General features: G+C 40.3%; 1 protein-coding gene across 1 annotated transcript in view; it reads right to left on the bottom strand.

The window, feature by feature from the left end:
• Slc39a8 (solute carrier family 39 (metal ion transporter), member 8) overlaps positions 1 to 4,779 on the bottom strand; it is a 71,691-nt gene extending 66,912 nt beyond the window's left edge. Inside the window, exon 1 of the mRNA XM_006501934.3 lies at positions 4,757 to 4,779. The gene's annotated coding sequence lies outside the window, so the exon portion shown is untranslated. The remainder of the gene's footprint in view (positions 1 to 4,756) is intronic.
• Between the last annotated feature and the right edge of the window lie 10,105 nt (positions 4,780 to 14,884).

The raw sequence follows: 14,884 nt of genomic DNA, 5'->3' as shown, positions 1-14,884 counted from the left end.
AGAACTGCGAGAACTTTCTTGTCTGCAGATCCTGGGAAATTAGAAGGAAGATCTGACAGCCAAGGGGAGCCTCCACCTTCCATTGGATGGACAATGCTGATCATCCCTTCTGGGTGCCTTCAGCCAGAAAAAGAAAGGGGAAAAAAAGTTGTTACATTAGATGTAGTGGCATGCACCTGTAATCCCAGCACATGAGAATAGAGGCAGGAGGATCAGAAGTTCAAGGCCAGCCTGCCTACATAGAAGCACAATTTCTTAGTATCAAGAATCAGTTCCTTGTTCTTGTTAAAAATATACCACACTTCAAATTCTCAAATAAGACACTGTAATGGCTGCAGGCTATTCAGGCATGTCAAGTCACCCATCAGTGCCAGAGACAACACACTGCATGGCCTCTCGGAACTTAATTCTTAATTTATGAAACAGAGATTAACATACTATCTGCCCAGTTTTTTTATTGCTGGATAACTGTGAGAACCAGATGAGATAAGGTCTGAAAGGTCCTTACCAGCTGGGCAGCTAAGTGCGGGCCATCTCCTAAACTAAAGGAATAGCATAGTGTGACCTGTGTAACAGATGGGGCCAACTCAAACTGAGAAGGAACCACCAGGGCTATCTCAGCACAAAGGCGGCTTTGTACCTAACAAAATTCTTGAGGGTTTTCCCAGGAAATGATTGCAGCAGAGACAGATAGAACCAGAGATAATACCAAGTCTAATCTGGTCATTTCATCAGCAAGGAAAGGAAAGTTCATGAGAGTGAAGTGACTTGGTGAAATAATACATTTTGGCTGGAACACAAGTCTAAGCCAGTCTCCTCCATTTCACCACCACCACAGGAAAAACGCTGTGCTTTAAAGACTTTACTGGTTGAGCATCCCTTACTTGAAAATGTTTAACATCAGACATGTTTGCTATTTCATATTTTTGAGATTTTTGAAATATTTACATAGACTAATTGAAATTTCTAAATTTAAACACAAAATCCACTTATATTTTACTTAAACCTAAAACACAGGCCATTGTTTATACAATATTCTGAATCTTGTTCATGGTATGAATTGGCATGGCAGCACAGAACTTCCCACCAAAAGTGTCTTACTGGTGTTCAAGTTATTTTAGGTTTTAGTAAATTTTGCTAAATTTTAGTTTGTCTGGGGATAGTCATCCATATCCTTGTGATGTAATCATAAATCGCTTGGATTAAATAAATGAAATGGGAAACTATACTGACCTGTGGCATCCCTAGCTATTTATTCTTCATCCTTTTCTTTCATTCTTTACAATAAACCAATATCCTTTGTTCAATTTACTCAGTGTTATCACAAAGTTTCTGGGCTTTGTCTGTGCAAAATATGTTCGTACATGAAAAAAAAATTGGATGAATTAATGAAAATAAGAGGTAAAGTATGCTGCAAATAATATTAACAGGTATGTGAACCTGTGAGTGTCCTTGCACTTATGTTGATAAGTCAAGAGAAATGTGTGTCAAGTTGTATACAGTGTTGCATTTATGTAAGTAAAGATCTAGGGTCCTGCCCACCAAGTTGTACACAATGTTGCAGTTAGAGTGTTAAAGGCCTAGGAGAATGTATACCAAGTTTTATAAAATGTTGAATTTATATTGTTAATATCTAAGGGACTGTCCACCAAGTTGTATACAATGTTGCAGTTATAGTGTTAAAGGGCTAAGGGAAGGTATACCAATTGTATTCAATTTTGTCCTACTATGGAGTTAGCTTGAGAATAGAAGGTTTGAAAAGGAGGAGTTGGATCTTTCTCTGAAAGGGGCCTTTTTTTTTTCTTTAAATACTTCTGCAGTATTTCCACTACTGTATGAAAAGTCAGATGCTGCTCAGTGGCGGACGGAGCACATGTTTAGCATGCACATGGCCTTAGGTTCAATCCCCAGTACAAATGGGTCAGCATATATGCCTCACTCTTATAATTAAAAAATAAAACGTTAGCGTGGTGGCAGGAGAGTTAAGAATCAACGTGTCTATCCATCTATGTGTGTCCACAGTTCTCTGAGTAGCAAACTGGAAAGTCCTCTGGCTGTGTACCTGGCATGCTTCCTTATTACAGAAAGTTGACAAAAATAACAAAGATTTGTCTGATTTAAAAAAAAAAAAAAGTACCTAAAGGTATCCAGCTCCTTTCACCCTGTGAGTCCTGAAGCCCCAGATCTCTGATGGAGAACCGGGTGAGCTGAACAGAGGGTTAGAATATTACTTCCCCATGGAAGGCAGGGAAGGCATGCTTCCTGCATCCTAATCCTCCAGGATCAGATCTCAAAGGTTGGTGGAAGTTGAGTTTCTAGGAAGTGTAATCACATGAGTAGATTAAATTGTTGTTTTTAAGATATGAAAATACATAGCATGCTTATGTTCAGTCATAGGCAATTTTATAGAATGAAATGTTGAAGAAGACTAACTCTACTTTAAAGGGAAAAAATAGTTTGTTATGAGCAAATTATTAGAATCAAGTTATCCTAGACAGCATGTTCTTCCCTAGAAAAGGGTACATGAACTTTTATATTCACATAACAAGAGATTGTAAATAAGGATCGTCACCACATACAATGGTGGGAGCATGAAGTAGGTTGGCTGCAGCCAAGAATGAAAATCTTTTCTATAGGATTCAAAAATTCTCTGGTGTTATGACCTTTAAGGCTGGAGGGCTGCTAAGGTTGGAGACAGTCACAAGAATGTTTGGTCACATACAAAGGTTTGAAAGTAAATGAGTGTGAAGGAATTAAGATAGGCCTAGGTAGTTTGGGCTCTCAGCCTCCAGCAAGCCATTTCTCCGATTACAATGTTCTCACTCAGCCAAGATCAGCCTGCAGCAGCTTCATTCAACACAGGTCAAGCACAGTCAGAGTTTAGCTCCTCAGTTGCTCCTGTTGGCCAAGCACTAACTGTGTGCATGCAGAAGCCAAATGGTCAGTGTCTCGGGAAACTGGGAAGGCCCATCTCTAAGATCTGATAAGGACAGGATGGGTTAAAGCAAAGGATCATCAGGGTAAAGAAGTAGCTGTCACTAAGATCATTAAGGAAGGAGTCTCTGGGCTGCATTTGTACTTTAGCTGTTATGATTCTGCTCCCTATTTTCCTTTCTGAGTTCTGATTATCTGATGTAACACTCACATGCAACACGTAATAGGAGTATGGTACTTCAAGTTACAATAATTCAAAACATAGTATGGCCTACAGAAAAAAAAAAAAAAAAACAGTAGCAGAGAGAAGCAGGCGTCCTCACCAGCCGAACAGTCCTCCACTCTTCCGTCAGTCTAACCATCTATCTTCCCTCTGTAACTACACCCATCTGGTACTTCACAGAATATTTGCTTGCTTGTGTTTGTATTTGCATTCAAAGCAATTGCCTTCAATTTTTATTTTTAATTTTTGGCAAATTTGACTTTATGGCTCTAACTTTGCAGGGCCTGACTACTGACATTTCTAAGAAAGATTGGTCTTAATTCGCACTCGTTGCTCACTGTATGATTTACCATGTTGCTTTAATGTTATGCCAGATTCCAGCTAAGAAAGTAAATGGCTCATCACACTATAAACAATAACACAGTTATCTCTTCAAATTCCTTCTGAACAAAATAACCGGATTCCATGTTACAAATACTGTTAGGAATAGGGGTAAACACAAAAGACCAGACTTTCGCTAGTTTTGTGAACACAGACAAAGTTTTCTTCTAAATCAGTAGACATACAAAAAAAATAAGACTACAATGGTAAGTAGTACCATCAACTTTACCCTAGGGGAATATATGTATGTGTTAATACTTTCCTATATCTAGCTAATGCATTTAACTGGGGAACATGGACCCAAGGTGTACTGTCTTGCTTTCTATAAGACTTAGCATTCACACTAGCTTCTACAGAAAAAAAAATGACCATTGTCTCACAGCTACTTCTACTTCTGTTCAGATCAGTATTGCCAGTACTCATTGTTGAATTAAAATTTAGGCTGTGCTCATCATTAAATTATCCTATATAGCAATTTTTGCTCACTCATTTCCAAACTTAACAATTCTCTGGAGCTTTCCACTTTTCCTGACTCTTGGTTCTATTCTACACTTTTCCATTTGGAGCCATAATCATTTTTAGGACAGACACACACACACACACACACACACACACACACACACACACAGAGAGAGAGAGAGAGAGAGAGAGAGAGAGAGAGAGAGAGAGAGAGAGAGAGAGAGAGAAGAAAAAGTGATGGGGGTGTATGTAAACCAGGCTGGCCTCAAATTCACAGCCCTACCAGCTCTGCCTCCTGAGTGCTGGCATGTGGTAACCATGCCAGTGACATTTCACTCTCCCTTTTCCCTCCAGACATCTTCCTATACTCTAACTTCCCTTTTATATATGTATAAGCCATCTTCTTCACAAGCCAAGTTGCCTGCTTCCTAATTTCAGTTTTCATTAATATTTAGCAGATTATCTATGAGGCAGACTTCACGGGCACAGAAAATTGAAGGGAAGTGGGAAGGGGAAAGGAATCTGGTTGAAGCCAGCTGAGGCTCTAGAAGTACAGCCCAGCTCACAGTACTGCCTTGAAAGATGCTGAGAGACAACGTTCTTTTCTAGAGAGATGTTCTCTCTAAAGAACATATGGCGATAACGAAGTTTAAAACCTGGATGTCTGCGACCTTTAAGGGTGGCTTTACTCCTTTCCCAGGTATCTCCTGGGACTCTCACAACATGAGGAGAAACTTGTTAGCAGTGAAAACATCTTACCTTCCCCTGCCCTCCTGCTTGTGAGTGATGCTCTGACCTCACAGGCTGTAAACACACATGACTCATATCAGAAACCACTTTATGATCTCATTTCCTTAACAATGGAACTTTGGGAACAGTTCTTCCACGTAGCTCCAGCACGGGCCCATGTCCTGGAGCCCCTCTTCTTGGAGAAGCACACAAAACCATGCTCTGCAGAGTTTTTACTCTTTCTGGAGTGCCTCTCTTTCTCTAGATCCCTGTGATTGACCCTGTTCCTAAAGTCTCCTTCTAATAGGCTCCGATGCCCTGGTATGCTGGCTCTTTCTGCAATTGTTTTTGTAGCAGAGCCGAGGACCTGGCTTTACCTGATAGCAGGTTCCTAAAGGACAAGCCAAGTTCCTACACAGCAGATAGCAGTACTAAGCAAGACTGCAACCCTGCCGCTACTGATAGGTGGACTAAGAATGCCAGAGTCTGACAAATACAGAGGTGGATGCTTGCAGCCAACCATTGGATTACTAAACACAGGGTCCCCAATGGAGGAGCTAGAGACAGGACTGAAGGAGATGAAGGGGTTTGCAACCTCATAGGAAGAACAACATCAACCAACCAGACCCCCCAGAGCTCCCAGGAACTAAACCACCAACCAAAGACTACACATGGAGGGACCCATGGCTCCAGCCATGCATGTAGCAGAGGATGGCCTTGTCAGGCATCAATGGGAGGAAAGGTCCAGTGAAGGTTCAATGCCCCAGTGTAGGAGAATGCCAGGGAGGGGAGGCAGGAGTAGGGGGCGGAACACCCTCTGGGGGAGACTGGGAAAGGGGATAACATTTAAAATGTAAATAAAGAAAATATCCAATTAAAAAAAGAATGGTTTTGCGTGTGTATTTGCTCATAATACATTTAAAAAACTGGATTCTCACTGTATTTCCTAGGATGGTCTTCAATTTCTGGGCTCAGGGGCCCTCCTTTGTCATGGTAATCAGGCACAATCACTGAGCCTGGCTCATAAAAGCATGGAAATAACTCCAAACAAATAACTCCAGCATTCGTCTCACTTTGTGTCATAAGCAAACAAACATGTCAAAGACTTTGAACATATGTTTATTAAGAATTTTAACTTCTTAGAAATAACCCAAGGGCTAGGGAGGCGGTTCAATGTTAAGGGGCTTGCTACACAATCATGAGGACCTTACTTTGAATGCCTATCCCCTGTGGAATGGGGTGAGGCAGGGATGCAAGCCTGTAATCCCAGGATGGAGGAAACTGAGACTGAAGGATCCTGGGGCTTGCTGGCCAGCCATCCTAGTTAAACTGCTGAGCTCTAAGTTCTGGGAGAGATCTTAAAACTAAAGCAGAACAAGCCAGGTGATGGTGGCTCACTCTTTTAACCCCAGCACTCAGGAAACAGAGGTATGAAGACCTCTGAGTTCGAGGCCAGCTTAGTCTATGTAGCAAGTCTCAGGACAGCCAGGGCTACAAAGGGAAACCCCATGTCAAAAACAAAACAAAACAAAAAAAAAAAGGAAAAAGGGGGTGGGGGTGGGGGACAAAGCAACTAAGGAAGACATACAACATAGTTTCCAAAGTCCACATGCATAAGTGTACATGTATACACTCATGCATAAGAGTACCCATACACTCGTGTTTACACACACATAAATGTACACACATACATCATACGTTCATACAAACACACAAAGGAACACGTATATACATAAAGTGAATGATAAAGATTTCAAATTACTGGAAAAGATTTTTCTGAAGAAGTCACATAAATATCTACACTTATCACCTAATTTCATTCTTAACATTTGTCCAAACTAATCATAAGCATTTGGGAGCACCAGACAAAGGTCACCAGCCATCCGCTAAGCTTGTTCTTACGCATGGATGCTGAACAGTCTTCACAGGAGCGAGACCTCTACCAAGTTAAATACGCAGGTGCGTTATCAACCAGCAGCAACCTCGTTAAACAGAGCTTATCTACTTACGATTTTTACGAGTCATATAAATATTGACAAGCACTCACTTCCTTGTTAATTTATGATCTGGGCTGCTGCCTGAGGGCCTGCTGATGTCCTGGGGCCACGCTTGGAGAGGGTGGGGTGAGAGAGAAAAATTGACGTGGGTGGCCTGGGCTGCCACCCGAGACCATATTGAAGTCCACGGTGTGAGCATCCTCTGAGGGCCTTGTCTGGATCCATGGTTCTGCTGTGGCCCGGGGGCCTATGCTCGTGGCCTGTGCTCTCACCGGAACCATGTGAAGGCCTACGCCTGCTGACTGAAGAACAAGAAGGCTGTGTTGGCAGCGGTGTTGATGACTGCAGCACAGTTGAGGAAGAGAGACTTGAAAGGCTCTCTGTGACAACCCCTACACTCCCACCCCACCCTCCAAAAAACATAACGGCCTAAAAAGGAAGATAGAGAGAGCTCTTACAGTCGTGGTAAGGATGCTAAAGTGTAGCTCTCCATGGTTAGTGACTTCTGGTAAGGCCGTGCGTGTTTAACCTGCTTCAGTGGGTACGTGGACAATACAAACTGGACTTGGGGGGCAGGGGGGGACACAAAGGACAGTGGCACACATGGAGGGACTCGGAGGTGGGTATGATCGGGGGTGTATTGGTGGAGGGTTCCCAGAGAATCAATCAAAATGTTCTGAGGGGGAAAACCTGTTAATGTTCATTTAGTTCTAAGTCAGCTTGGTATCATGCAGGCAACATGTAAATCTAAGACCACATAATGCAAAAGCCACAGATACACACAAGAATGCATACAAAACGATGAAAAAGATTTTGTCATTTTTAACCTAAAAACTCACTTGCCAGCTTCCCAAAGGGTTTCATTTGTTTGTTTCTTGTTTTAGTTCTGTTTTGTCTCCACTACAGATCTCTGTGATGGTCTGAATCACATGTAGTGGCTTGAATAAAATGACTTGTTAATAGGGAGTGTGACCTTGTTGGAATGGGTGTAGCCATGTTGGAAGAAGTCTGTCACTGTGGGGGGCGGGCTTTGAGGTCTTTCATGCTCAAGCTATTCCCACTATGCCTCAGCCTTCCTTCTGCTGACTCTGGATCTGGATGGAGAACTCCAGTCTTTCTCCAGCACCGTGTCTGCCTGCATGTCACCATGCTTCCCTCCATAATGCTAATGAACTAAGAGTTGTCATGGTCATGGTGTCTCTTCACAGCAAAAACCCTAACTAAGACAATCACTTTCTAAATTAATAAGCGATCCTTAACTCTGAATTTTCACTTTGAAAGTATGATTCTTTCATGAAATAGGCTAAGAATTTATACCTAAAACTTCCAGGCAATAAAAATGGAAATAAAAAGGTTACTTTAATATGAACAACAATAGTCATCAAAAGAGAGAAGGAAGAGGAGAAAGAGGAGATAGAGCTGAAAAATTATAACACACTAAACTTAAAAGTTAGTCAATTATTCTAAAGGTGTTCCCAAAGATTTTAATTAGATAGTCTGATTAAATACATGTTAAACTAGACATGCAGAACTAAAATTGACTTTTTAGAAAGGCTCTAAGATATTACCATGAATTTAATAGCATGGAAGAATGCAGGTTAAATCCTTGGCTAATGGGAAAGGAATGTTCAAACTAGTCCTAAGAATTTCAGCAACAGCAGGGTGATGGCTGTTCTTGGTTGTCACTTGATGACATCTTGATTTAACTAAAACCCGAAAATAGAGAACACACCTTTAAGTGATTTCTACTTAACTTAAAGTGAAAAGATCTACTTCTAATCCAATTTTTGGGGGTAGGATGATCCACCTTTAATTCACATTTAATCTGGGCCATGCCTTCTGCTGGAAGCTTATGAAAGGTCATGGAAGAAGGAAGCTTTTTCTCTTCGCCTGCTCGATCTTGATTAGTTACCACGCCCATTCCTTCACTGACATTAAAGACTACTTCTTTGGGATTCCAGTATATACTGAAGATCAGCTGAGACATCCAGTCTTGTGGACTGAGCAACTTCTGGGTTCTTGAACTCTCTGTTTATAGCTAGCCATTGTTGGATTATCTGCACTACAGCCTTTAAGTCATTCAAATAAATCCCCATTATAGACAGACAGATATAGATATTATAGATATAAATACACATAGATATATTTTATATATTATATATATTGTGTATATATACGATATGTACATAGATGAGAGAGAGAGAGAGAGAGAGAGAGAGAGAGAGAGAGACTTCCTATAAGTTCTGTTACTCTAGAGAACCTGACTAGTACAAGCAGTGAGTGAACTGGATTCAACCCTGCCTATCTCTGTCTCCAGGACCCATTTTCAAGCCATTATTTTCCTGGTTCCAAATAACACTAGGACCAGACCAAAGTAAAAAACTATTTACAGAAAGGAAAAAAAAATACTTTTTTCCTTTTCATTAATTCATAGCTGAATGTCATCCAATTTTAATGCCACCCAACAGACACTATGTGGATACAAAATTGACATTCCTACTATTAAAATTATCCAAAAGGCTAATGCCAGTGGTAAGGTCTGACTCTAAGTCAGATGTTCACTCTCATTACGAGACATGCTAGAATGTATTTAAAGGGGAAAGGTAATTTGTTTACAATTTAAGACATAATTGGGAAGAAAAAATTTTAATCTTCTCTGCCCTGCCTGCACCCCCACTGCAACTTAGAGAAAAGGCAAGTCAGAAGTTCTAAACCATGCACATGTAACATTAGACGTGCTCCCTGGTTGTCTCAACTGAGGGGTAGTCTTTCTCTTAGAAAGTGTATCTTTCTCCAAACATGAGGGCTTTGGGGGTAGGTAGGTCATTTCCATTCACACCTCTCCTCCTTGCAGCTACCTTAATTCTTAAGGTCCTGATACAAAAGCCTGCCCTCCCCCACTCCTTCCTCCACATCTCCTCATCACAGTTTGCCTACTCACATTAAAGTATAAATATGAAGAACTAAAATTAATAGATAACAGACAAGCACCATTTGCTCTTTGGCCCCCTCGGTCCCCTACCATGATATCACTGGCTGAAGTCTCGACAAGTATTTTTGTCTTCATTTAAGTAAAGACTTGGAAATCAAAACTTTAGACAACAACTCTTCCTGTCTAGCACTATTGTGGGCTTGGATCTGCAAAAGAATCCTCTTGACCAGCTTCGCTACTCCTTTTCTCCCAGGTACACTCACCTCACATCCTCACTGGGGAATGTTTTCAGAAACCACCGTGTTTATTCTCATTGCTACTGAATATCCATCTACAGCTGGTGGTAGAACAACAGAGCCCCAATTGAAAAGAGCAGTTCCTGGGCGAATGTATCACCGACAGCTCCTATGAAAGCTCTCCTGCACAGTATAGAAGGAAAAAAGGCAGAAAACTAAGAATTTACTATATGAAGAGTTTTGTAACCTTTCCGTGGGGCTGCCCTAGCTACTCTGTGCATTTCAGATTTTTGTTATGGGAGTGAGTTAAAAATTGAAACAAATTAATTCATTTAATAAGCTACACTTCTATGGAAAATGGACATTTCAAACTGACCAGACCAGGTCAAGAAGTATCTTTGAACATGATTGTTGGAGTTGCGTCCTTACTAGCCCATATGTACAAACATAACAACATGAAACACAAGAAATAGTGTGTCGATCTTGGGTCCCGGATCCCTCAGAGACTAGTCTGCACAGGTGAGAGTGCAGACTACAGAAGCAACACAGCTTCTGGGACATGCCCTGTTTCAGGCCTTCGTCTTCAGCCAGGAGGGAGGTCCGAATGCCAGGTATCTGTGAACCTTCCCTGCAAGAGGAGAACTTGCCTGCAGAGAGTACTGTGACCACTGAGACTCAAGAGAGAGCTAGACTCCCAGGTCTGCTGACAGAGGCTAACAGAATCACAGGAGGAATAGCTCCAACCAGAGACAACTATAACAACTAACTCCAGAGCTTACCAGATGGCAAAAAGCAAACGTAAGAATCTTACTAACAGAAACTAAGACCACTCACCATCATCAGAACCCAGCACTCCCAACTCAGCTAGTCCTGGATACCCCAACACACCCAAAAAGCAAGACTCAGATTTAAAATCATATCTCATGATGCTGGTAGAGGACATCAAGAAGGACTTTAATAGCTCACTTAAAGAAATACAGGAGAACACTGCTATAGAGGTAGAAGTCCTTAAAGAAATACAGAAAAACACAACCAAACAGGATGGAATTGAACAAAACCATCCAAGAACTAAAAAGGGAAGTAGAAACAATAACGAAAGCCCAAAGTGAGACAACGCTGGAGATAGAAGCCATAGGAAAGAAATCTAGAACCATATATGCGAGCATGAGCAACAGAATACAAGAGATGTAAGAGATAATCTCAGGTGCAGAAGATTCCATAGAGAACATGGGCACAATAATCAAAGAAAATGCAGAATGCACAAAGATCCTAACTCAAAACATCCAGGAAATCCAGGACACAATGAGAAGACCAAACCTACAGATAATAGGAGTAGATGAGAATGAAGATTTTCAACTTAAAGGGCCAGCAAATATCTTCAACAAAATTATAGAAGAAAACTTCCCAAACCTAAAGAAAGAGATGCCCATGAATATACAAGAAGCCTACAGAACTCCAAATTGACTGGACCAGGAAAGAAATTCCTCCCAACATATAATAATCAGAACAACAAATGCACTAAATAAAGATAAAATATTAAAAGCAGTAAGGGAAAAAGGTCAAGTAACATATAAAGACAGGCCTATTAGAATTAGACCAGACTTCTCACCAGAGACTATGAAAGCCAGAAGATAATGGACAGATGGTATGCAGACCCTAAGAGAACACAAATGTCAGCCCAGGCTACTATACCCAGCAAAACTCTCAATTGCCAAAGATGGAGAAACCAAAGTATTCCATGATAGAACCAAGTTCACACAATATCTTTCCACAAATCCAGCCCTTCAAAGGATAATAAAGGGAACACCAACACAAGGGTGGAAACTACACCCTAGAAAATGCAAGAAAGTAATCCTTCAACAAACCTAAAAGAAGACAGCCGCAAGAACAGACTCCCAACTTTAACAACCAAAATAACAGGAAGCAACAATTACTTTTTTTAAATTTCTCTTAACATCAATGGACTCAATTCCCCAATAAAAAGACTTAGACTAATAGACTGGCTACACAAACAGGACCCAACACTTTGTTGCTTACAGAAAACCCACCTCAGGGAAAAGGACAGACACTACCTCAGAGTGAAAGGCTGGAAAACAATTTTCCAAGCAAATGGTCCAAAGACACAAGCTGGAGTAGCCATTCTAATATCAAATAAAATTGACTTCCAACCCAAAGTTATCAAAAAAGACAAGGAGGAGCACTTCATACTCATCAAAGGTAAAATCTACCAAGATGAACTCTCAATTCTGAATATCTATGCTCCAAATACAAGGGCAGCCACATTCATTAAAGAAACTTTAGTAAAGCTCAAAGCACACGTTGCACCTCACACAATAATACTGGGAGACTTCAACACCCCACTCTCACCAATGGACAGATCCTGGAAACAGAAACTAAACAGAGACACATGGACACTTACAGAAGTTATGAAACAAATGGATTTAATTGACATCTACAGAACATTTTATCCTAAAACAAAAGAATATACCTTCTCTCAGAGCCACATGGTACCTCCTCTAAAATTGACCATATAATTGGTCACAAAACAGGCCTCAACAGATACAAACATATTGAAATTATCCCATGCATCCTATCTGATCACCATGGACTAAGGCTGATGTTCAATAACAGCATAAATAATAGAAAGCCAACATTCACGTGGAAACTGAACAACACTCTCCTCAATGATACCTTGGTCAAGGAAGAAATAAAGAAAGAAATTAAAGACTTTTTAGAGTTTAATGAAAATGAAGCCACAACATACCCAAACTTATGGGACACAATGAAGGCAGTCCTAAGAGGAAACTTCATAGCCCTGAGTGCCTCCAAAAAGAAACTAGAGAGAGCATACACTAGCAACCTGACAGCACACTCAGAATCTCTGGAACTAAAGGAAGCAAATTCACCCAAGAGGAGTAGACAGCAGGAAATAATCAAACTCAGGGCTGAAATCAACCAAGTACAAACAAAAAGAACTATTCAAAGAATCAACCAAACCAGGAGCTGGTTCTTTGAGAAAATCAACAAGATAGATAAATTCTTAGCCAGACTAACTAGAGGGCACAGGGACAGTATCCTAATTAACAAAATCAAAAATAAAAAATGAGACATAACAACAGAACTTGAGAAAATCCAAAACATCATCAGATCCTACTACAAAAGGTTATACTCAACAAAACTAGAAAACCTGGATGAAATGGACAACTTCCTAGACAGATACCAGGTACCAAAGTTAAACCAGGATCAGATTAATGATCTAAACAGTCCCATTTCCCTTAAAGAAATAGAAGCAGTCATCAATAGTTTCCCAACCAAAAAAAGCCCAGGACCAGACAGGTTTAGTGCAGAGTACTATCAGACATTCAAAGAAGACCTAATTCCAACTCTTCTCAAACTATTCCACAAAATAGAAACAGAAGGTACTCTACCCAATTCATTCTATGAAGCCACAATTACTCTGATACCTAAACCACAAAAAGACCCAACAAAGAAAGAGAACTTCAGACAAATTTCCCTTATGAATATCGATGCAAAAATACTCAATAAAATCCTTGCAAACTGAATCCAAGAACACATCAAAACGATCATCCATTATGACCGAGGAGGCTTCGTCCCAGGGATGCAGGGATGGTTTAACATACGGAAATCCGTCAACATAATCCACTATATAAATAAACTCAAAGACAAAAACCACATGATCATCTCGTTACATGCTGAGAAAGCATTTGACAAAATCCAACACCCCTTCATGATAAAAAGTCTTGGAAAGATCAAGAATTCAAGGCCCATGCCTAAACATAATAAAAGAAATCTACAGCAAACCACTAGCCAAGATCAAACTACATGGAGAGAAACTCGAAGCAATCCCACTAAAATCAGGAACTAGACAAGGCTGCCCACTTTCTCGCTACCTATTTAATATAGTACTTGAAGTTCTAGCCAGAGCAATTCGACAACAAAACAACATCAAGGGGATACATATTGGAAAGGAAGAAGTCAAAATATCACTATTTGCAGATGATATGATAATATATATAAGTGACCCCAAATATTCCACAGGCGAACTCCTAAACCTGATAAACAGCTTCAAGGGAATACATATTGGAAAGGAAGAAGTCAAAATATCACTATTTGCAGATGATATGATAGTATATATAAGTGACCCCAAATATTCCACCAGAAAACTCCTAAACCTGATAAACAGCTTCAGTGCAGTAGCTGGATATAAAATCAACTCAAATAAATCAATGGCCTTTCTCTACAAAAATGATAAACAGTATTTGCAAATTCATCTAGAAAAATAAAAAAACCTAGGATAGCAAAAACTATTCCCAACAATAAAAGAACCTCTGGTGGAATCACCATGCCTAACATTAGCTGTACTACAGAGCAATTGTGATAAAAACTGCAGAGTACTGGTAGAATGACAGACAGGTAGATCAATGAAATAGAATTGAAGACCCAGAAATGAATCCACACACCTATGGTCCCTTGATCTTTGACAAGGGAGCTAAAACCATCCAGTGGAAAAAAGACAGCATTTTCAACAAATGGTGCTGGCATAACTGGTGGTTATCATGTAGACAAATGCAAATTTATCCATTTTTATCTCCTTGTACAAAGCTCAAGTCTAAGTGGATCAAAGACCTCCACATAAGACCAGAGACACTGAAATTAATATAGGAGAAAGTGGGGGAAAGCCTCAAAGATAAGGGTACAGGGGAAAAATTTCTAAACAGAATTCAAGGGCTTTTGCTGTAAGATCAAGAATTGACAAATGGGACCTCATAAAATTGCAAAGCTTCTGTAAGGCAAAAGACACTGTCAATAAGACAAAAAGGCCACCAACAGATTGGGAAAGGATTTTTACCAATCCTAAATCTGATAGGGGACTAATATCCAATATATACAAAGAGCTCAAGAAGCTGGACTCCAGAAATTCAAATAACCCCATTAAAAATGGAGTTCAGAGCTAAACAAAGAATTCTCAACT

Source organism: Mus musculus, chromosome 3, assembly GCF_000001635.26.
Source record: "Mus musculus strain C57BL/6J chromosome 3, GRCm38.p6 C57BL/6J".
In the NCBI taxonomy this organism is placed as follows: Eukaryota; Metazoa; Chordata; class Mammalia; order Rodentia; family Muridae; genus Mus; species Mus musculus.
Note: the sequence above shows the minus strand (reverse complement) of the source record. Positions and strands in the feature narration are given on the sequence as shown.